Source organism: Ranitomeya variabilis, chromosome 2, assembly GCF_051348905.1.
Source record: "Ranitomeya variabilis isolate aRanVar5 chromosome 2, aRanVar5.hap1, whole genome shotgun sequence".
Taxonomy (NCBI): Eukaryota; Metazoa; Chordata; class Amphibia; order Anura; family Dendrobatidae; genus Ranitomeya; species Ranitomeya variabilis.
The window spans coordinates 939,971,879-939,997,786 of record NC_135233.1 but is presented as its reverse complement, the minus strand read 5'-3'; positions in this window follow the sequence as shown (position 1 = coordinate 939,997,786).

The window sequence follows — 25,908 nt, the reverse complement described above, 5'->3', positions numbered from 1 at the left end:
CCTGGTCACATTATGAAGCTGTAACCACCCCCATAGATGGGAGGTGTGTGTGTGACTAGCTCGACCCGCCCAGCTCTTCAAACTAGCCCAGTAAGCCTCCCTCTATAAACTATACAAATACTTGTGGGGCTACAGGTCCCAGAAAAACAATACTACAGGCTTACCACACAGACTTCCTCTGCGACACATACCGGCCATTTACAATCCTGCCGGACTTTGTCTCATCACCACAGTTATACCCACGACTGCAATGCATTCTTATGGCCTCAATACGCCTCCGTGCATATTCTGAAGAGACCATGCAGTGCCCCTACCTGTAACAGGGGTCACTGCATCACAACACATATATAGTTTGGGCCTAGCCTTATAGTAACTTTTGTGTTGGTGTCTTATTCTTTATTTCATTTGCACCTAAGTTCACATTACTTAGTTTTGCCTGTTTTTTTGTTGGACAATGTATGCATGTTTTTCTTTATCCAGATGCTTTAGTCTAATTTATTATTTGGGATTTTTAAAAATGCTGTAACATTTTTGTGAAATTATTCCCCAGTATCCTACTAGGGTACAAAACCTATCTAATTCTACTTTTGTACAATTGAAAACTAACATGCCTTTTGCTCTAAGAAGTTGCAAAAAGTTAACAAAAAAAAAAGAGAGCGCCTTTGGATTTGCGCAACATTTGGCAACCCATAAAGCACTATTTTGAAGAATTTGGTGGTAAAAATGGCCGCAAATACTACAAGACAAAAAAAAAAAGAAAAAAAAAATGTTAAAAAATTCAAATAATTAATTGGGTCCTATGTGTTTTTTGTGGCTTTATATAGGATTGCAAGTAAACCTTCTGCTTATCTTCAGAGTTATCATAATGCCGTGAGAAAACTGTAAAATTACATATCCAGCTCCATAACATCGATATTCAGAACAGCTATAATTGTCAAAATTTTCTTAACGAAAAGAAAAATATGGAATTAACTTGGGTATTTTTTTTTTACTTAGAGGATATAATTAATTATACATGCACAAAAAGCAAAGAAAGTACTGTCGGTTTGCACGGTATAGTAACCTGTTTCTCAGCTATATCTAGTTGAAAGCTTTTGTGCACATTAACAATAATGCAGTAACCTTGACTCTCCTGGAAATTTCCTGTCCTCCAATACCATTGTGTATATCATGCTGTTATATCATAACAGCTCTATACCTACCATCTAACCAGAATAATACATTCCCTTTCATTCAAAAAGTCCAATGTTGAAGAGCTGAAAGGGTTTTGTTTGATATTAATGAAGTGGAGGAAGAAAAATATTACAGTAATGAATATATTTAGGAGAGGTGCAGGGCAATAGTGCTTCCATGAAATTTCGCTATAATTTGTTTTTTACCCATTGATATATTCATTATTTTGCTAATCGTGATAAATGGGCTCTATACTTTCATCAAGAGCCAAGGTATCAGCTTATTAATCTAAAGAATCCACCTGAGGTCCAGATCACATGCAGTGTCAGACTGGAGAACACAGAGCCCATCAAAGAATATCATTCTTGGGGCCCACCATCTAGCAATATAGAAATATGACAGGACAAAGTCTGGCAGCACTGTATACATTAGAAGGTTGTCCACCTTTTTATTGCCAATTTTTTTCTTCCTTAAATACATGCGATTGGGGTAAAAAATAATTTTGCTATTTGGTTTCATAAAATATTTTGCAAAGTTTGCCTCCTATATACTCTGTATTACATGGTCTATTGCTGGCTGCAGAATGAGTTACCAGGGTCAGCCACCTTACCTTTATTTTAACAGATGAGTTGGGGACATGATTTTGTGGCACTTATTATTATATAAGTATGGCAGGTTCCCTTGCAACTTTCCTCATAGTCTGTACCGCTCTCCAGTCCATACAATTATTATTATTATTATTATTATTATTATTCCTTGCTTATGTAGCATCATCACCGTCCCCATTGGGGCTCACAATCTAAATTTCCTATCACTATGTCTTTGGAGTATGGGAGGAAACCGGAGAACCTGGAGGAAACCCACACAAATACTTGCTGCTGGTGGACCAGACCTGTCATCAATCTCCTACAATAGAAAAACTGTTTTCTCATGAGAGCTTTTGAATTGGACAAGGCTCATGGATATGTCTGGTCACATGCTCCTCCACCAGCAGTCAATCTGTGAAGTAAGCTGCACTAACAGGTCCAGAAGAACCTGTCATACCTTTATAATAGTAAGTGCCACAAAATCATGTCCTTAACATATCTGATAAAATAAAGATAATGTAGCCTACACCTTTACCTCATTATCCAGCCAGCAATAGACAGTGAAATGTAGGAGGCAAACGGTGCAACATTTTTAATGAAACCAAATTGCAAAAAAATATTTTTGGCCCCAATCGCATGCATTTAACCCCTTCACCCCCAAGGGTGGTTTGCACGTTAATGACCAGGCCAATTTTTACAATTCTGACCACTGTCCCTTTATGAGGTTATAACTCTGGAACGCTTCAACGGATCTTGGCGATTCTGACATTGTTTTCTCGTGACATATTGTACTTCATGATAGTGGTAAAATTTCTTCGATATAACTTGCGTTTATTTGTTAAAAAAACAGATATTTGGCGAAAATTTTGAAAATTTCGCAATTTTCCAACTTTGAATTTTTATGCCCTTAAATCACAGACATATGTCACGCAAAATACTTAATAAGTAACATTTCCCACATGTCTACTTTACATCAGCACAATTTTGGAACTAAATTTTTTTTTGTTATTGAGTTATAAGGGTTAAAAATTGACCAGCAATTTCTCATTTTTACAACACAATTTTTTTTCAGGGACCACATCTCATTTGAAGTCATTTTGAGGGGTCTATATGACAGAAAATACCCAAGTGTGACACCATTCTAAAAACTTCACCCCTCAAGGTGCTCAAAATCACATTCAAGAAATGTATTAACCCTTCAGGTGTTTCACAGGAATTTTTGGAATGTTTGAAAAAAAAGTTAAATGTTCATTTTTATTTACACAAAATTTATTTCAGCTCCAATTTGTTTTATTTTACCAAGGGTAACAGGAGAAAATGGACCCCAAAAGTTGTTGTACAATTTGCCTGAATACGCTGATACCCCATATGTGGGGGTAAACCACTGTTTGGGCGCATGGCAGAGCTCGGAAGGAAAGGAGCGCCATTTGACTTTTCAATGCAAAATTGACTGGAATTGAGATGGGACGCCATGTTGCGTTTGGAGAGCCCCTGATGTGCCTAAACATTGAAACCCCCCACAACTGACACCATTTTGGAAAGTAGACCCCCTAAGGAACTTATCTAGATGTGTGGTGAGCACTTTGACCCAACAAGTGCTTCACAGAAGTTTATAATGCAGAGCCGTAAAAATAAAAAATCATATTTTTTCACAAAAATGATCATTTCGCCCCCATTTTTTTATTTTCCCAAGGGTAAGAGAAGAAATTAGACCACAAACATTGTTGTGCAATTTGTCCTGAGTACAACGATACCCCATATGTGGGTGTAAACCATTGTTTGGGCACAGGGCAGAGCTCGGAAGGGAAGGAGCGCCATTTGACTTTTCAATGCAAAATTGACTGGAATTGAGATGGGACGCCATGTTGCGTTTGGAGAGCCCCTGATGTGCCTAAACATTGAAACCCCCCACAAGTGACACCATTTTGGAAAGTAGACCCCTTAAGGAACTTATCTAGATGTGTGTTGAGCACTTTGACCCAACAAGTGCTTTACAGAAGTTTATAATGCAGAGCCGTAAAAATAAAAAATCATATTTTTTCACAAAAATGATCTTTTCGCCCCCATTTTTTTATTTTCCCAAGGGTAAGAAAAGAAATTAGACCACAAAAGTTGTTGTGCAATTTGTCCTGAGTACGATGATACCCCATATGTGGGGGTAAACCACTGTTTGGGCGCATAGCAGAGCTCGGAAGGGAAGGAGCGCTATTTTACTTTTCAATGCAAAATTGACTGGAATTAAGATGGGACGCCATGTTGCGTTTGGAGAGCCCCTGATGTGCCTAAACATTAAAACCCCCCACAAGTGACACCATTTTGGAAAGAAGACCCCCTAAGGAACTTATCTAGATGTGTTTTGAGAGCTTTGAACCCCCAAGTGTTTCACTACAGTTTATAACGCAGAGCCGTGAAAATAAAAATTCCTCTTTTTTTTCACAGAAATGATTTTTTAGCCCCCAGCTTTGTATTTTTACAAGGGTAACATAATAAATTGGACCCCAAAAGTTGTTGTCCAATTTGTCCTGAGTACGCTGATACCCCTTATGTGGGGGGAAGCACTGTTTGGGCGCATGACAGAGCTCGGAAGGGAAGGAGCGCCATTTGGAATGCAGACTTAAATGGATTGGTCTGCAGGCGTCACGTTGCATTTGCAGAGCCCCTGATGTACCCAAACAGTAGAAACCCCCCACAAGTGACCCCAAATTGGAAACTAGACCTCCCAAGGAACTTCTCTAGATGTGTTGTGATAACTTTGAACCTCCAAGTGTTTCACTACAGTTTATAACGCAGAGCCGTGAAAATAAAAATTCCTCTTTTTTTTCACAGAAATGATTTTTTAGCCCCCAGCTTTGTATTTTTACAAGGGTAACATAATAAATTGGACCCCAAAAGTTGTTGTCCAATTTGTCCTAAATACGCTGATGTCCCATATGTGGGGGGGAAGCACTGTTTGGGCGCATGACAGAGCTCGGAAGGGAAGGAGCACAATTTGGAATGCAGACTTAAATGGATTGGTCTGCAGGCGTCACGTTGCATTTGCAGAGCCCCTGATGTACCCAAACAGTAGAAACCCCCCACAAGTGACCCCAAATTGGAAACTAGACCTCCCAAGGAACTTATCTAGATGTGTTGTGAGAACTTTGAACCCCCAAGTGTTTCATTACTGTTTATAACGCAGAGCCGTGAAAATAAAAATTATTTTTTTTTCACAAAAATGATTTTTTAGCCCACAGTTTTGTATTTTCACAAGGGTAACAGGATAAATTGGACCACAAAAGTTGTTGTCCAATTTGTCCTGTGTATGCTGATACCCCATATGTGGGGGTAAACCACTGTTTGGGCGCATGGCACAGCTCGGAAGGGAAGGAGCGCCGTTTGGAATGCAGACTTAGATGGATTGGTCTGCAAGCGTCACGTTGCATTTGCAGAGCCCCTGATGTACCTAAACAGTAGAAACCCCCCACAAGTGACCCCATATTGGAAATTAGACCCCCAAGGAACTTATCTAGATGTGTTGTGAAAACTTTGAACCCCCAAGTGTTTCACTACAGTTTACAACGCAGAGCCGTGAAAATTAAAAAAAAAAATTTTCCCACAAAACTTATTTTTTAGCCCCCAGTTTTGTATTTTCCCAAGGTTAACAGGAGAAATTGGACCCCAAAAGATGTTGTCCAATTTGTCCTGAGTACGCCGATACCCCATATGTTGGGGTAAACCCCTGTTTGGGTACACGGGAGAGCTCTGAAGGGAAGGAGCACTGTTTTACTTTTTCAACGCAGAATTGTCTGGAATTGAGATCGGATGCCATGTCCCGTTTGGAGAGCCCCTGATGTGCCTTAACAGTGGAAACCCCCCAATTATAACTGAAACCCTAATCCAAACACACCCCTTACCCTAATCCCAACGGTAACCCTAACCACACCCCTAACCCTGACACATCCCTAACCCTAATCCCAACCCTATTCCCAACCGTAAATGTAATCCAAACCCTAACCCTAACTTTAGCCCCAACCCTAACTGTAGCCTTAACCCTAGCCGTAACCCTAGCCCTAACCCTAACCCTAACCCTAGCCCTAACCCTAACCCTAATGGGAAAATGGAAATAAATACATTTTTTTTTATTTTTTTATTTTTCCCTAACTAAGGGGGTGATGAAGGGGGGTTTGATTTACTTTTATAGCGGGTTATTTAGCGGATTTTTATGATTGGCAGCCGTCACACACTGAAAGACGCTTTTTATTGCAAAAAATATTTTTTGCGTTACCACATTTTGAAAGCTATAATTTTTCAATATTTGAGTCCACAGAGTCATGTGAGGTCTTGTTTTTTGCGGGACGAGTTGACGTTTTTATTGGTAACATTTTCGGGCACATGACATTTTTTAATCGCTTTTTATTCCGATTTTTGTAAGGCAGAATGATCAAAAACCAGCTATTCATGAATTTCTTTTGGGGGGGGCGTTTATACCATTCCGCGTTTGGTAAAATTGATAAAGCAGTTTTATTCTTCGGGTCAGTACGATTACAGCGATACCTCATTTATATCATTTTTTTATGTTTTGGCGCTTTTATACGATAAAAGCTATTTTATAGAAAAAATAATTATTTTGGTATCGCTTTATTCTCAGGACTATAACTTTTTTATTTTTTGCTGATGATGCTGTATGGCAGCTCGTTTTTTGCGGGACAAGATTACGTTTTCAGCGGTACCATGGTTATTTATATTTGTCTTTTTGATCGCGTGTTATTCCACTTTTTGTTCGGCGGTATGGTAATAAAGCGTTGTTTTTTGCCTCGGTTTTTTTTTTCTCACGGTGTTTACTGAAGGGGTTAAATAGTGGGACAGTTTTATAGGTTGGGTCGTTACTAGTGTTGAGCGATACCGTCCAATACTTGAAAGTATCGGTATCTGAAAGTATCGGCCGATACCGGCAAAGTATCGGATCTAATCCGATACCGATACCCGATACCAATACAAGTCAATGGGACTCAAGTATCGGACGGTATCCCTGATGGTTCCCAGGGTCTGAAGGAGAGGAATCTCTCCTTCAGGCCCTGGGATCCATATTAATGTGTAAAAGAAAGAATTAAAATAAAAAATATTGCTATACTCACCTCTCCGACGCAGCCTGGACCTTACCGAGGGAACCGGCAGCGTTCTTTGCTTAAAATGCGCGCGTTTACTGCCTTCCGTGACGTCACGGCTTGTGATTGGTCGCGTGCCGCCCATGTGGCCGCGACGCGACCAATCACAGCAAGCCGTGACATAATTTTCAGGTCCTGAATGCCTAATTCTAGGCATTCAGGATTTGAAAATTACGTTACGACTTGTGATGTAATTTCAGGTCCTGAATGCCTAATTCTGCATTCAGGACCTGAAAATTACGTCACGGCTTGCTGTGATTGGTCGCGTCGCGGTCACATGGGCGGCACGCAACCAATCACAAGCCGTGACGTAATTTTAAAATGCGCGCGTTTCCTGCCTCCCGTGACGTCACGGCTTGTGATTGGTCGCGTCGCCCATGTGACCGCGACGCGACCAATCACAAGCCGTAACGTAATTTTCAAATCCTGAATGCCTAGAATTAGGCATTCAGGACCTGAAAATTACGTCACGGCTTGCTGTGATTGGTCGCGTCGCGGCCACATGGGCGGCACGCGACCAATCACAAGCCGTGACGTCACGGAAGGCAGTAAACGCGCGCATTTTAAGCAAAGAACGCTGACGGTTCCCTCGGTAAGGTCCAGGCTGCGTCGGAGAGGTGAGTATAGCAATATTTTTAATTTTAATTCTTTCTTTTACACATTAATGTTGTTTCGATACCGATACCCGATACCACGAAAGTATCGGATCTCGGTATCGGAATTCCGATACCCGCAAGTATCGGCCGATACCCGATACTTGCGGTATCGGAATGCTCAACACTAGTCGTTACGGACGCGGCGATACTAAATATATGTACTTTTATTGTTTTGGTTTTTTTATTTAGATAAAGAAATGTATTTATGGGAATAATATATATTTTTTTTCTTTATTTAGGAATTTATTTTTTATTTATGTTTTTACACATGTGGGAATTTTTTTTTTTACTTTTTTACTTTGTCCCAGGGGGGGACATTACAGATCGGTGATCTGACAGTGTGCACAGCACTCTGTCAGATCGTCGATCTGCTGTGCAGGGCGGCAGGCTTACCAGCGCCTGCTCTGAGCAGGCACTCGGTAAGCCACCTCCCTCCCTGCAGGACCCGGATGGCGCGGCCATCTTGGATCCGGGACCTGCGGCGAGGAGGGAGGTAGGAGACCCTCGGAGCAACGCGATCACATCGCGTTGCTGCGGGGGTCTCAGGGAAGCCTGCAGGGAGCCCCCTCCCTGCGCGATGCTTCCCTATACCGCCGGTACACCGCGATCATGTTTGATCGCGGTGTGCCGGGGGTTAATGTGCCGGGGGCGGTCCGTGACCGCTCCTGGCACATAGTGCCGGATGTCAGCTGCGATATGCAGCTGACACCCGGCCGCGATCGGCCGCGCTCCCGTGAGTACGGGATAGTACGTCAGATGTCAGAAAGGGGTTAAGTAAGAAAATATAATTGATATAATTTTTATGCCCCTAAATCAGAGAGTTATATCACACAAAATAGTTAATAAGTAACATTTACCACATGTCTACTTTAAATCAGTACAATTTTTGAAACATTATTTTTTGTTAGGAAGTTATAAGGGTTAAAAGCAAATTCTCATTTTTTCCACAAAATATACAAAACCATTTGTTTTTAGGAACCACATCACATTTGAAGTGACTTTGAAAGGTCTTTATTGCAGAAAATACCAAAAAGTTACACCATTCTAAAAACTGCATCTCTCAAAGTGCTAAAAACCATATTCAAGATGTTTATTAACCTTTCAGATGCTCCACAGGAATTTTTAGAATATGGAAGGAAATAATGAACATTTAACTTTTTTTCACAAAAATGTTAATTTAAACCCCAATTTTTTTTATTTTCACAAGGGTAATAGGAAAAAATGGACCAAATATTTTGTTATGCAATTTCTCCTGAGCATGCCAATACCGTACATGTGGGGGAAGACCATTGTTTTGGCGCATAGCAGGACTCTGAAGGGAAGGAGCGCCATATGACTTTTTTAATTCAAAATTTGCTGGAATAATTAGCGGAAACGGTGAAAACCAGCACAAGTGACACCATTTTGGAAACTAGACCTCTCATGGAACTTATCTAAATGTATGGTGAGCACCTTCAACCCCCAGATGCTTCACAAGAAGTTTATAACATTGAACCGCAAAAATAAAAATTCACACTATTCCTACAAAAATGTTTTTTTAGCCCCAAATTTAGTATTTTCACATGGATAACAGGAGAAATTGCAATTTCTCCTGAGTACCCTGACACTCAATATGTGGAGAAAACTAATGTTTGGGTGCACATCAGGGGGCCATTTGACTTTATGAATTCAAAATTTGCTGGCATAATTAGTGAACGCCATGTCACGTTTGGAGTGCCTCTGATTTGCCCAAACAGTGGAAACACCTCACAAGTGACATCATTGTGGAACCTAGACCACTCAGGGAAATTATCTAGATGTGTGGTTAGCACCTTGAAATACCAACTGCTTCACAGACATTTAAAACATTGAGCCATGAAAATAAAAAAAATCACATTTTCACAAAAATGTTTTTTTTAGCCCCAGATTTTGATGTAATGGTCTGCAGGTGTCATGTCGCATTTGTAGAGCCTGTGACGTCCTTAAACAGTGGAAACCCTCCTCAAGTGACCCAATTTTGGAAACTAGACCCCTCATGGAATGTATCTACATGTGTGGTGCTTAACAGAAGTTTAAAACATAGAGCAAATAAAATGAAAATAAAAATATCACATTTTATCCACAAAAATGTTACTATGGCCCCCAAATTTTTATTTTCACAAGTGCAACAGGAGAAAATGGAACCCAAAATTTGTTGTGCAATTTTTATTGAGCACGTTGATACCCCATCTGTTGGTGAAAACTACTTTTCAGGTACAGTGCAAAGCTCAGAAGGGAAGAAGCGCCATATCAGAGTTCAGATTTTGCTGGACTGGTTTGAGGGTGACATGTCACATTGGCAAAGCCCCTGAGGTTCCAGAACTGCAGAACACCCTGTAAGAGACACTATTATACAAACTACACCTCTCAATGAATTCATCTAAGGGTGCAGTGATCATATTGACATGACAGGTGTTTCATAGAATTTCATACCAGTGGGCAGTAAAGAAAAAAATAATTACATTTTCACCACCAAAATTTAGTTTTAGCCCCAGATTTTACATTTTCACACTAGAAAATTGGTAAAATGGCAAAAAAATTTGTCCAACAATTTCTGCTGAATGTATAAATACCCAATATATGGCTGTACAGTACTGCTTCTCCAAACGGAGAGACTCGGGAGGGATGGAAAACTATTTGCTTCCTGGAGTGAAGATTTTATTAGAATAGTTTGTGTACTCCATATACAGAGTCCCTATGTAATAGAACGGCAGAATTTCCCCTCAAGTAACCCAATTTTGGAAATTATACCCCGTTGTGAATTTATCTACAGCTGCCATTGCAGTGACCAGTATGTTGTAGTGACCAGTAAGTTGTAGTGACCCCTATGTTATAACCAGCTCATGCTTCTAGAGACATGCACCCATGAATTAGGCGGGCTCTCATCGCTACAGAAATGACAAACGTGGATGCTAAATGTGGTTTAGGCACACTGTGGGGCTCAGAAGTGAAGGGGCATTTGGATTTGGGAGCGCAGAATTTGCTGAATTTCTTTTGGGGGGGCGAGGAACCATTTCACTTTTCCAGAGCCATTGTGCTACCAGTAACGTGGAAGCCCACCATATTTTCCATTGACAGATGATGGACCTGAGTGTGAACTTTTTTGGGGGATTGAGTTAAAGCTTTTATTGGAAACATTTTACATAATGTTTGGGATCACATATATCCTGTGCTCTACGCTGAGCATTTACTTTGGGGTTTCCAACTAAATCTCTACATTATGTGATTCAGATGAAACCACTGATGGATCCATTTACTATATTAAGGCAGCAGAATTACTTCTGTTCAGCGATGAGGTTTTTTTTAGAAGTGCACAAAAATGTGGCAGACAGCGTTTTTTTGCACGCCTAAAGAGACAGGCCATAGGATCATAGGCCAGACAGCATCTTCAGTGTCTCCATCTGCCTCATTATAGGGAAACTTCTGCCAGGGATTCAGTCTGAATCACGTATTTACACAGAAACTGCGGTCTCAGCCCAGAGATCTGGATAAATGTTATTTTTCTTTTACGTCGTTCTTCATCCGGTATGAGGATGATATAAGCAAGTTTGCTAGCTCTGGTGATCTAGATGTCATCATGATGACAGTGAGTGACCATGGCAATGATCGGCCCCTCGTGTTGATGTTGCGAGGGCGCCGATCGGAGATCAGAAGGTGCTCCCTCCCTCTGCTTGCCTTCTAAATATTGCGATTCATATAGATTGCTGTATTTAGGGAGTCAAAGTGCAGGGAGCACAGCAGATACTGCTCCTGCACTGAGTGCCGGGTGTCAGCTGCGAGAATCAGCTGATACCCGGAGGTAATCGTGTGTGCTTACACAATGTCTGTGAGCGCAAAATCATCATGACTGGGGATGGGCGAACCCGAACTGTAAAGTTCGGGACCGTACCGAACACGGTGTTTGGTCACAAGGTCCCGAACATGGGTTTCCATGGGAAACCTGTGTTACAGCTCGAGTCCAGGGCGGCTGTAAAAGAAAACATAAAATTAATAATAAACATTATAAATATTATACTTACCTGTCCAGCCACGCGTCCTGCTGTCTTCCAGCCGCATCTGCTTCTGGGGCCGCTCATTACCTTCCGGCGGTATTCACTGCACTCGGCAGTCTTCGGCTTTTTCCGCCGGAAAGTAATGAGCGGCCCCGGAAGCAGATGCGGCCAGGAGACAGCGGGATGGGCGGAAGCGACGCTGGACAAGTAAGCATAATTATAATGTTTATTATTATTTTTATTCTTTCTTTTACAGCCAGACATCTTTTAATGTCAGATACATTAAAAATGCAGCAAAACCATGTTAAAAAATTAAAATTATTTTAGTTAAGAAAAAACATTACCAACACCATCCCTCTGAGACTCTTTTGTTAAAGACATATATCTCATGCCAGTCAAACGTCGTCCATCTTATCCAATGTATTCCAAATTGGAAACCTGTAAAAAGTAAAAGCACAAAAACATGACAATAAGAAGAATGAAAGAAATCTTTGATATTTACTTTCACGTGCTTTGTCCTAACACAAAAACTGCAGCACAAACAAAAGGTTAGGATCACAGGGTAGTCATCAATGTAAGGGCTAGAGGTACACTCCATTCCTCAGAACACGACCACATCTACCAATCAAGAAATATAAGGAGATCATGAACAAATGCTTTTTTCATGATATCCTTTCAAGAGGTATTAGTACAGACCTGAAACAGACAAAACATATGTAAACCATCTGTACCAAAGGTGTAATCCTAATAGAATGGGGCCACAATCCCCTACCTACTGTCATGATCCAGACCTGGTTTTGTATTCTGTCTTTCTTTCCCGGTCTGATCATTTCAAGGCTTAACTTTTCTCTGCCTCATTTTGGCTTCAGGATGGCTATTTCTCTTCACTGCATCCTGCAGGCGGTGTCAGTTATAGCTGTGCCTACGGTGTGAGTAGCTGACTCGACCCGTGTCTGTGTTATATTCTGATCCTTGTCCTGTCTCTGTGTGTCCCCTTGGAAACTAGACCTCCCAAGGAACTTATCTAGATGTGTTGTGAGAACTTTGAACCCCCAAGTGTTTCATTACTGTTTATAACGCAGAGCCGTGAAAATAAAAATTATTTTTTTTTCACAAAAATGATTTTTTAGCCCACAGTTTTGTATTTTCACAAGGGTAACAGGATAAATTGGACCACAAAAGTTGTTGTCCAATTTGTCCTGTGTACGCTGATACCCCATATGTGGGGGTAAACCACTGTTTGGGCGCATGGCACAGCTCGGAAGGGAAGGAGCGCCGTTTGGAATGCAGACTTAGATGGATTGGTCTGCAAGCGTCACGTTGCATTTGCAGAGCCCCTGATGTACCTAAACAGTAGAAACCCCCCACAAGTGACCCCATATTGGAAATTAGACCCCCAAGGAACTTATCTAGATGTGTTGTGAAAACTTTGAACCCCCAAGTGTTTCACTACAGTTTACAACGCAGAGCCGTGAAAATAATAAAAAAAAATTTTCCCACAAAACTTATTTTTTAGCCCCCAGTTTTGTATTTTCCCAAGGTTAACAGGAGAAATTGGACCCCAAAAGATGTTGTCCAATTTGTCCTGAGTACGCCGATACCCCATATGTTGGGGTAAACCCCTGTTTGGGTACACGGGAGAGCTCTGAAGGGAAGGAGCACTGTTTTACTTTTTCAACGCAGAATTGTCTGGAATTGAGATCGGATGCCATGTCCCGTTTGGAGAGCCCCTGATGTGCCTTAACAGTGGAAACCCCCCAATTATAACTGAAACCCTAATCCAAACACACCCCTTACCCTAATCCCAACGGTAACCCTAACCACACCCCTAACCCTGACACATCCCTAACCCTAATCCCAACCCTATTCCCAACCGTAAATGTAATCCAAACCCTAACCCTAACTTTAGCCCCAACCCTAACTGTAGCCTTAACCCTAGCCGTAACCCTAGCCCTAACCCTAACCCTAACCCTAGCCCTAACCCTAACCCTAATGGGAAAATGGAAATAAATACATTTTTTTTAATTTTTTTATTTTTCCCTAACTAAGGGGGTGATGAAGGGGGGTTTGATTTACTTTTATAGCGGGTTATTTAGCGGATTTTTATGATTGGCAGCCGTCACACACTGAAAGACGCTTTTTATTGCAAAAAATATTTTTTGCGTTACCACATTTTGAAAGCTATAATTTTTCAATATTTGAGTCCACAGAGTCATGTGAGGTCTTGTTTTTTGCGGGACGAGTTGACGTTTTTATTGGTAACATTTTCGGGCACATGACATTTTTTAATCGCTTTTTATTCCGATTTTTGTAAGGCAGAATGATCAAAAACCAGCTATTCATGAATTTCTTTTGGGGGGGGCGTTTATACCATTCCGCGTTTGGTAAAATTGATAAAGCAGTTTTATTCTTCGGGTCAGTACGATTACAGCGATACCTCATTTATATCATTTTTTTATGTTTTGGCGCTTTTATACGATAAAAGCTATTTTATAGAAAAAATAATTATTTTGGTATCGCTTTATTCTCAGGACTATAACTTTTTTATTTTTTGCTGATGATGCTGTATGGCAGCTCGTTTTTTGCGGGACAAGATTACGTTTTCAGCGGTACCATGGTTATTTATATTTGTCTTTTTGATCGCGTGTTATTCCACTTTTTGTTCGGCGGTATGGTAATAAAGCGTTGTTTTTTGCCTCGGTTTTTTTTTTCTCACGGTGTTTACTGAAGGGGTTAAATAGTGGGACAGTTTTATAGGTTGGGTCGTTACTAGTGTTGAGCGATACCGTCCAATACTTGAAAGTATCGGTATCTGAAAGTATCGGCCGATACCGGCAAAGTATCGGATCTAATCCGATACCGATACCCGATACCAATACAAGTCAATGGGACTCAAGTATCGGACGGTATCCCTGATGGTTCCCAGGGTCTGAAGGAGAGGAATCTCTCCTTCAGGCCCTGGGATCCATATTAATGTGTAAAAGAAAGAATTAAAATAAAAAATATTGCTATACTCACCTCTCCGACGCAGCCTGGACCTTACCGAGGGAACCGGCAGCGTTCTTTGCTTAAAATGCGCGCGTTTACTGCCTTCCGTGACGTCACGGCTTGTGATTGGTCGCGTGCCGCCCATGTGGCCGCGACGCGACCAATCACAGCAAGCCGTGACATAATTTTCAGGTCCTGAATGCCTAATTCTAGGCATTCAGGATTTGAAAATTACGTTACGACTTGTGATGTAATTTCAGGTCCTGAATGCCTAATTCTGCATTCAGGACCTGAAAATTACGTCACGGCTTGCTGTGATTGGTCGCGTCGCGGTCACATGGGCGGCACGCAACCAATCACAAGCCGTGACGTAATTTTAAAATGCGCGCGTTTCCTGCCTCCCGTGACGTCACGGCTTGTGATTGGTCGCGTCGCCCATGTGACCGCGACGCGACCAATCACAAGCCGTAACGTAATTTTCAAATCCTGAATGCCTAGAATTAGGCATTCAGGACCTGAAAATTACGTCACGGCTTGCTGTGATTGGTCGCGTCGCGGCCACATGGGCGGCACGCGACCAATCACAAGCCGTGACGTCACGGAAGGCAGTAAACGCGCGCATTTTAAGCAAAGAACGCTGACGGTTCCCTCGGTAAGGTCCAGGCTGCGTCGGAGAGGTGAGTATAGCAATATTTTTAATTTTAATTCTTTCTTTTACACATTAATGTTGTTTCGATACCGATACCCGATACCACGAAAGTATCGGATCTCGGTATCGGAATTCCGATACCCGCAAGTATCGGCCGATACCCGATACTTGCGGTATCGGAATGCTCAACACTAGTCGTTACGGACGCGGCGATACTAAATATATGTACTTTTATTGTTTTGGTTTTTTTATTTAGATAAAGAAATGTATTTATGGGAATAATATATTTTTTTTTTCTTTATTTAGGAATTTATTTTTTATTTATTTTTTTACACATGTGGGAATTTTTTTTTTTACTTTTTTACTTTGTCCCAGGGGGGGACATTACAGATCGGTGATCTGACAGTGTGCACAGCACTCTGTCAGATCGTCGATCTGCTGTGCAGGGCGGCAGGCTTACCAGCGCCTGCTCTGAGCAGGCACTCGGTAAGCCACCTCCCTCCCTGCAGGACCCGGATGGCGCGGCCATCTTGGATCCGGGACCTGCGGCGAGGAGGGAGGTAGGAGACCCTCGGAGCAACGCGATCACATCGCGTTGCTGCGGGGGTCTCAGGGAAGCCTGCAGGGAGCCCCCTCCCTGCGCGATGCTTCCCTATACCGCCGGTACACCGCGATCATGTTTGATCGCGGTGTGCCGGGGGTTAATGTGCCGGGGGCGGTCCGTGACCGCTCCTGGCACATAGTGCCGGATGTCAGCTGCGATATGCAGCTGACACCCGGCCGCGATCGGCCGCGCTCCCGTGAGTACGGGATAGTACGTCAGATGTCAGAAAGGGGTTAAGTAAGAAAATATAATTGATATAATTTTTATGCCCCTAAATCAGAGAGTTATATCACACAAAATAGTTAATAAGTAACATTTACCACATGTCTACTTTAAATCAGTACAATTTTTGAAACATTATTTTTTGTTAGGAAGTTATAAGGGTTAAAAGCAAATTCTCATTTTTTCCACAAAATATACAAAACCATTTGTTTTTAGGAACCACATCACATTTGAAGTGACTTTGAAAGGTCTTTATTGCAGAAAATACCAAAAAGTTACACCATTCTAAAAACTGCATCTCTCAAAGTGCTAAAAACCATATTCAAGATGTTTATTAACCTTTCAGATGCTCCACAGGAATTTTTAGAATATGGAAGGAAATAATGAACATTTAACTTTTTTTCACAAAAATGTTAATTTAAACCCCAATTTTTTTTATTTTCACAAGGGTAATAGGAAAAAATGGACCAAATATTTTGTTATGCAATTTCTCCTGAGCATGCCAATACCGTACATGTGGGGGAAAACCATTGTTTTGGCGCATAGCAGGACTCTGAAGGGAAGGAGCGCCATATGACTTTTTTAATTCAAAATTTGCTGGAATAATTAGCGGAAACGGTGAAAACCAGCACAAGTGACACCATTTTGGAAACTAGACCTCTCATGGAACTTATCTAAATGTATGGTGAGCACCTTCAACCCCCAGATGCTTCACAAGAAGTTTATAACATTGAACCGCAAAAATAAAAATTCACACTATTCCTACAAAAATGTTTTTTTAGCCCCAAATTTAGTATTTTCACATGGATAACAGGAGAAATTGCAATTTCTCCTGAGTACCCTGACACTCAATATGTGGAGAAAACTAATGTTTGGGTGCACATCAGGGGGCCATTTGACTTTATGAATTCAAAATTTGCTGGCATAATTAGTGAACGCCATGTCACGTTTGGAGTGCCTCTGATTTGCCCAAACAGTGGAAACACCTCACAAGTGACATCATTGTGGAACCTAGACCACTCAGGGAAATTATCTAGATGTGTGGTTAGCACCTTGAAATACCAACTGCTTCACAGACATTTAAAACATTGAGCCATGAAAATAAAAAAAATCACATTTTCACAAAAATGTTTTTTTTAGCCCCAGATTTTGATGTAATGGTCTGCAGGTGTCATGTCGCATTTGTAGAGCCTGTGACGTTCTTAAACAGTGGAAACCCTCCTCAAGTGACCCAATTTTGGAAACTAGACCCCTCATGGAATGTATCTACATGTGTGGTGCTTAACAGAAGTTTAAAACATAGAGCAAATAAAATGAAAATAAAAATATCACATTTTATCCACAAAAATGTTACTATGGCCCCCAAATTTTTATTTTCACAAGTGCAACAGGAGAAAATGGAACCCAAAATTTGTTGTGCAATTTTTATTGAGCACGTTGATACCCCATCTGTTGGTGAAAACTACTTTTCAGGTACAGTGCAAAGCTCAGAAGGGAAGAAGCGCCATATCAGAGTTCAGATTTTGCTGGACTGGTTTGAGGGTGACATGTCACATTGGCAAAGCCCCTGAGGTTCCAGAACTGCAGAACACCCTGTAAGAGACACTATTATACAAACTACACCTCTCAATGAATTCATCTAAGGGTGCAGTGATCATATTGACATGACAGGTGTTTCATAGAATTTCATACCAGTGGGCAGTAAAGAAAAAAATAATTACATTTTCACCACCAAAATTTAGTTTTAGCCCCAGATTTTACATTTTCACACTAGAAAATTGGTAAAATGGCAAAAAAATTTGTCCAACAATTTCTGCTGAATGTATAAATACCCAATATATGGCTGTACAGTACTGCTTCTCCAAACGGAGAGACTCGGGAGGGATGGAAAACTATTTGCTTCCTGGAGTGAAGATTTTATTAGAATAGTTTGTGTACTCCATATACAGAGTCCCTATGTAATAGAACGGCAGAATTTCCCCTCAAGTAACCCAATTTTGGAAATTATACCCCGTTGTGAATTTATCTACAGCTGCCATTGCAGTGACCAGTATGTTGTAGTGACCAGTAAGTTGTAGTGACCCCTATGTTATAACCAGCTCATGCTTCTAGAGACATGCACCCATGAATTAGGCGGGCTCTCATCGCTACAGAAATGACAAACGTGGATGCTAAATGTGGTTTAGGCACACTGTGGGGCTCAGAAGTGAAGGGGCATTTGGATTTGGGAGCGCAGAATTTGCTGAATTTCTTTTGGGGGGGCGAGGAACCATTTCACTTTTCCAGAGCCATTGTGCTACCAGTAACGTGGAAGCCCACCATATTTTCCATTGACAGATGATGGACCTGAGTGTGAACTTTTTTGGGGGATTGAGTTAAAGCTTTTATTGGAAACATTTTACATAATGTTTGGGATCACATATATCCTGTGCTCTACGCTGAGCATTTACTTTGGGGTTTCCAACTAAATCTCTACATTATGTGATTCAGATGAAACCACTGATGGATCCATTTACTATATTAAGGCAGCAGAATTACTTCTGTTCAGCGATGAGGTTTTTTTTAGAAGTGCACAAAAATGTGGCAGACAGCGTTTTTTTGCACGCCTAAAGAGACAGGCCATAGGATCATAGGCCAGACAGCATCTTCAGTGTCTCCATCTGCCTCATTATAGGGAAACTTCTGCCAGGGATTCAGTCTGAATCACGTATTTACACAGAAACTGCGGTCTCAGCCCAGAGATCTGGATAAATGTTATTTTTCTTTTACGTCGTTCTTCATCCGGTATGAGGATGATATAAGCAAGTTTGCTAGCTCTGGTGATCTAGATGTCATCATGATGACAGTGAGTGACCATGGCAATGATCGGCCCCTCGTGTTGATGTTGCGAGGGCGCCGATCGGAGATCAGAAGGTGCTCCCTCCCTCTGCTTGCCTTCTAAATATTGCGATTCATATAGATTGCTGTATTTAGGGAGTCAAAGTGCAGGGAGCACAGCAGATACTGCTCCTGCACTGAGTGCCGGGTGTCAGCTGCGAGAATCAGCTGATACCCGGAGGTAATCGTGTGTGCTTACACAATGTCTGTGAGCGCAAAATCATCATGACTGGGGATGGGCGAACCCGAACTGTAAAGTTCGGGACCGTACCGAACACGGTGTTTGGTCACAAGGTCCCGAACATGGGTTTCCATGGGAAACCTGTGTTACAGCTCGAGTCCAGGGCGGCTGTAAAAGAAAACATAAAATTAATAATAAACATTATAAATATTATACTTACCTGTCCAGCCACGCGTCCTGCTGTCTTCCAGCCGCATCTGCTTCTGGGGCCGCTCATTACCTTCCGGCGGTATTCACTGCACTCGGCAGTCTTCGGCTTTTTCCGCCGGAAAGTAATGAGCGGCCCCGGAAGCAGATGCGGCCAGGAGACAGCGGGATGGGCGGAAGCGACGCTGGACAAGTAAGCATAATTATAATGTTTATTATTATTTTTATTCTTTCTTTTACAGCCAGACATCTTTTAATGTCAGATACATTAAAAATGCAGCAAAACCATGTTAAAAAATTAAAATTATTTTAGTTAAGAAAAAACATTACCAACACCATCCCTCTGAGACTCTTTTGTTAAAGACATATATCTCATGCCAGTCAAACGTCGTCCATCTTATCCAATGTATTCCAAATTGGAAACCTGTAAAAAGTAAAAGCACAAAAACATGACAATAAGAAGAATGAAAGAAATCTTTGATATTTACTTTCACGTGCTTTGTCCTAACACAAAAACTGCAGCACAAACAAAAGGTTAGGATCACAGGGTAGTCATCAATGTAAGGGCTAGAGGTACACTCCATTCCTCAGAACACGACCACATCTACCAATCAAGAAATATAAGGAGATCATGAACAAATGCTTTTTTCATGATATCCTTTCAAGAGGTATTAGTACAGACCTGAAACAGACAAAACATATGTAAACCATCTGTACCAAAGGTGTAATCCTAATAGAATGGGGCCACAATCCCCTACCTACTGTCATGATCCAGACCTGGTTTTGTATTCTGTCTTTCTTTCCCGGTCTGATCATTTCAAGGCTTAACTTTTCTCTGCCTCATTTTGGCTTCAGGATGGCTATTTCTCTTCACTGCATCCTGCAGGCGGTGTCAGTTATAGCTGTGCCTACGGTGTGAGTAGCTGACTCGACCCGTGTCTGTGTTATATTCTGATCCTTGTCCTGTCTCTGTGTGTCCCCTTTTTGTGTGGACTTTTTGGTATTTGAACTCCGCTTGGACCCTGACCTGCTTTTGTCTCTTGTCTTTGACATATCCGCTCCTGACCGCTACTGATCCCCTGGCTTGTCTCTGACCCTGAGTTTACTTATTCCTTTGGTACTGCGCTGCAGTCTTGGATTTTACCCGGCTTGTTTGACTTCTCTGTTGCAACCTGGTGGTAGCTTCACTGCTGCACAGCAGGTCTTCTTCATCTGTGTGCATGAACTCTCTCCACTCTATTGCCACCTAGCGGAGCTAGCTTTTACCTGCATTGCTGCAACGTGATACCTACCCAATAATGCAGCAGAGATATTAGTACAATATCATACCTGGTCAGTATACAACTCCTTACAATGGCAATAAATAGACTTATTCATGTGAATATGATTTGTGGCTTTGATAAAAAATTGATGTATATACGTGGTTATTTTGCGATGCAGAAGCATGGTCTGCAAAAAAACTCAGTGGTATGAATAGCTTCATAGAAAACATATCCACTATATTCTATCTGTGAAAACCGTGGATGCATACGGTACGTAATGCAAAAATGAACATCTGAATAAGGCAGTAGGTTGGGGACCACAGAAACCCCTTTTTTATCACTCTCCATGTTTCTTCAGGGGATGTGTGCCTACTGAAGGTTTGTCTTAATAATAAGTGTGGACAATGGACATAGTAACATAGTTATTAAGGTTGAAGGAAGACTCTAAGTCCATCTAGTTCAACCCATATCCTAACCTAACATGCCATAACATGTTGATATGGTAATATTTTATACTATTTTATCTAGTAACTAATATCCAGCTGTGATTCTCATCCAGTATAAGTAAGTTAGTCTCATGGTGAGCTGCACATGGGATCAGAGTTTACAAGCAGTTAGATTTCCATCCCATGCAGCTTTTCTAATAATTACAGCACAATATGGAAATTCCACTTCACGTCAATGTGATGATTTTCACTGTAGATTTAACCCTTTGCATTGCATAGGGTAAAATGCACAGCAAAATCTGCAAGTAATAAGTGCGGTTAATGGAAACATGGATCAAAGTAGGATAGGTCTCAGGTTTTTTTTCATCTCAATAAAGGCAGATAAAAAAACATATTCACTGCTACGGGTCCATTATCTATCTGCAAAAATGATGGATAGCAAACGTACTAAAAAATCTTATTGACATGGATAGGAGATGGGAGGAGGCCCTTAACCAGTATAGTTTTTCTGATTCACTATGTCGCTTACCTCATGTGCAGAACATTGCAGTAGCTTAGGTATCATTAAGGTGACATTAAGTTTGTCATAACCATGGATACCAAAGCTACTACAATGCTCTGCACATGGCGTAAGCAGCATAGCGAATCAGAAGAACTATATTACATTTGTAAATGGAGGCATTTAATAATATTATTATTATACCTACTACATATTGGGCCAAGATCATGGAGATTGGAATTCCCCTTTTATCTCAAAGTGGGTTTTCTACACATCTAGAAGATGTGAGAGTGTCATACACAATACAGTCATGGTCGAAAGTGTTAGTGTTAAGCAAGCTTTAAATTGTTCCAGAAAATGAAGTATTTCTCCCAGAAAATTATTGCAATTAAACATTTTGTTACACACATATTTATTTCTTTTTGTGTGTATTGGAACAAGAAAATAAAACAGAAAAAAGGCAAATTGAACATGATTTCACTCAAAACAGCGAAAAATAGCTGTGAATAAACAACTTTGTTTCAAGCATGTGATGCTAGTTCAAATTCACCTGTGGCAAATTACAGGTGTGGGCAATATGTAATCACACCTGAAACCAAATAAAAAGGGAAGAAGTTGACTCAATCTTTGCATTGTCTGTCTGTGTATACCAAACTAAGCATGGAGAGCAGAAAGAGGAGAAGAAAATCTATCTGAGGACTTGAGAACCAAAATTGTTGAACAATATCAACAATCTCAAGGTTACAAGTCCGTCTTCAGAAATCTTGATCTTACTTTGTCCATGATGCACAACATAATCAAGAAGTTTACAACCCATTGCACTGTAGCTAATCTTCCTGGAAGTGAACAACCGAGAAAAATTGATGAAAGTTCGCAATGCAGGATAGTCGGGATAGTGGAAAAACAAGTTCTAAAGAAATTCAAGCTTTCCTACAGGTTCAGGGTCCATCAGTGTCATCATTAACTATCAATCCACATTTGAATTAAATTAAACCCTATGGCAGGACCCAACTTCTGACACAGAAACATAAAAAAGCTAGACTACAGTTTGCCAAAATGTACGTAAGTAAGCCAAAATCCTTCTGGGAAAGTGTCTTGTGTGACAGATGAGACCAATAAAGAGCTTTTTGGTAAAGCACATCACTCTACTGTTTACCGAAAACGGAATGAGGTCTACAAAGAAAAGAACACAGGAACTAAAGTCAAATATGGTGGAGGCTGAAAGATGTTTGGGGTTGTTTTACTGCCTCTGGCACTGGGTGCATTGACTGTGTGCAAAGCATCGTGAAATCTGACGATTACCAAAGGATTTGGGGTTGCAATATAGTGCCCAGGTGTGAAAACTGAGTTTTCATCCTAGGTCATGTGTCAGCAGGACAATGACCCCGAACATACTTCATGAAGCACCCAGAAATGGATGGAAACAAAGTGCTGGAAAGTTCTGAAGTGGCCAGCGATGAGTCTAAATCCCATTGATCACATGTTGAGAGATCTTAAAATTGCAGTTGGGAGAAGGCGCTCTTCAAATATGAGAGACCTAGAGCAGTTTGCAAAAGAAGAATGGTCCAAAATTCCAATTGAGAGTTGTAAGAAGCTTGTTGATGGTTATAGGAAGAGATTTATTGCATTTATTTATTCAAAAGGGTGTACAATAGTGATGGGCAAGCATGCTCGGCACTGCTCGATACTTGATCGAGCATACGAGTGCTCGATCGAGTATCGAGCAGTACCATGTACTGCGTGATGCTTGCTGGGTGCTTGGGTCCCTGTAAGAAGCTTATTGAATCATCTGAACCAAGAGAGAGAGGGAGAGGGAGAGAGTGAGCTTGAGAGGAGAGAGAGATCCGGAAAAATGGTCGACTTTGTCATTCACTTTGATTATGCTCGTTATTCGGGTCAAGCACCTCTGAGCGTCCAACGTGCTTTATTCGAGGACCGAGCACTCCAGCATTTCAGTGCTCGATCAACACTACTGTGCAACCAACTATTAAGTTGAGGATGCCAACAACTTTATCTGGCCCATTTTGGGAGTTTTGTGTGAAATTCTGTTCAATTTGCCTTTTTTCTGTTTTTTTTTTTTTTTTGTTCCAATACACACAAAGGAAATAAACATGTATAACAAAACATATGTAACGGCAATAATTTTCTGGGAGAAATACTTTATTTTCTGGAAAAAATTCAAGGGTGCCAACACTTTTGGCTATGATTATATTTTCTGGGCAATTAAAGGCTTTTCAGTATTGTGATTCACTGTGAATTTATTTGCTAAGGATCGAATATTTTAAAGAAAATTTAGCAACTCTGGTGAATTTGAATTTCAAATGATCTGCTCATCTCCACTTGCTGATGAGCAATTAATCATTAAAGGGAGCCTGACATGTTAGATACTATTAACCTGCAGGTATAGGGTTACTCTTCAGGTTATTAGTGTTAGGAAGTTGTCTGGATGCTGTCATTTAAAATGACGGGGCGTGCTTACACCCGCCACACCAATGACGGACGCCACAACGGTACGCCTGCATGACTGAAAACTACTGGGAGAAAAGAGTTAATTTGTTCCCAGTTGCTGCACTTTCAGTACAGCAGCGGATCACCTTGCTAACATTATTAACCTGCTGATTAACAGTATATCTGATCTGACAGGTTGCCTTTAAGAGATTCTTGTGTCTGCGCTGCCAGTTGTGTATCCACAATGAAATCCAATAAATGGCATAAAGGGTAAACAGTGCGATTTATTCTCAACATGTTTCGAAGTGCTATAACTTCTTCATCAGGAGAACCACAAAGATACCCATAGATTACCCACCATGCCGTTTATTGGATTTTAGTATGGATACACAGACACCATGAAAGGGCATTATTGTTACGGAACTGCAACACAGAACTAGGATAGAAGGGGGAAAACTGACCCTGCACTGAGACTAGGCTGATACCCTACGATGGAGTGGGCGACCCATTCCTTGCAAATAGACCCACCGACGATCCTAGGTTAATCTCAGCGAAGACCTATACATAGGGAGAAGGAGGTCCCTGAAAGATCTAAGGACTGGGTATAAAAACAGGTCACCTCCTATTAGAAACACAGAGACGGCTGCAGAAACCAACTGAAAACAGAAACTAAAGATAGCAGAACCAGAGATCCCAAACACAGAAAGCTATCAAGGCACCTAGCCAGAACTCAAGCGGATTAACACTGTTACCTAGCAAGGAATGGTGCTGGGTAATAAAGTGTGATACAATCACCTGACCTAAGACAACCCAGCACCAGGGGGAAAAGACCAGCAGCCAGAAAACCACAACAAGAAGGAGGATGGTGAAAAACAAAACAGATTCTAACAACTATATTAGCAGTGTAAGGTGACCGACCAAAGTAGTCATTACCCTCAGCCCTTTACAGAAAAATTGTGTCCAAGTCCCAGTGTGCGGTTAGGTGTGGGGTGCATCACACTCACTTGTGGTCCATAGACCTCCTCTGACTACAGACTTCCTTCTTCTGGAACCGCCACACACAATTCAGGGAACACCAAGTGCTTTTCAACAGTCAAAAGTTTACTAAACAGTTCACAGTCAATACAGTGGAGCATGTGGGATAGGGCACAGCAGGTACAGTCTTTCACCCAGGTACCGAACTTAACTCCAGCCCTAGCACTCATTCCCAACGGAGAATCCCTTTTCCTGCTGGAGGAGTTGTATGGCAATCCATTGCCCCTAGTGATAGGCCCATGTTTGCCCTAGCAGCCCACTGCACTTGAACTCCACAAAGAACTTGCTGAACCCCTTAACGACCGGAGGTACAGAAGCTTCTCACAAAATTAGAATATCATCAAAAAAGATAATTTATTTCAGTTCTTCAATACAAAAAGTGAAACTTGTATATTATATAAAGTCATTACAAATAGAGTTATCTATTTCAAGTGTTTATTTCGGATAATGTTGATGATTATGGCTTACAGCAAATGAGAACCCAAAAGTCATTATCTCAGTAAATTAGAATACTGTATAGCACCAGTTTGAAAAATTATTTTAAAATCCAAAATGTTGGCCTATTGAAATGTATGTTCTGTAATTGCACTCAATTGGTCGGGGCTCCTTTTCAAGCAATTACTGCATCAATTCAGCATGGCATGGAGGTGACCAGCCTGTGGCACTGCTGAGGTGTTATGGAAGCCCAGGTTGCTTTGATAGCAGCCTTCAGCTCATCTGCATTGTTGGGTCTGGTGTCTCTCATCTTCCTCTTGACAATACCCCATTGATTCTATATGGGGTTAAGGTCAGGCGAGTTTGCTGGTACTTTTGGCAGTGTGGATAGGTGCCAAGTCCTGCTGGAGAATGAAATTTCCATCTCTAAAAAGCTTGTCAGCAGAAAGAAGCATGAAGTGCTCTAAAATTTCTTGGTAGACGCT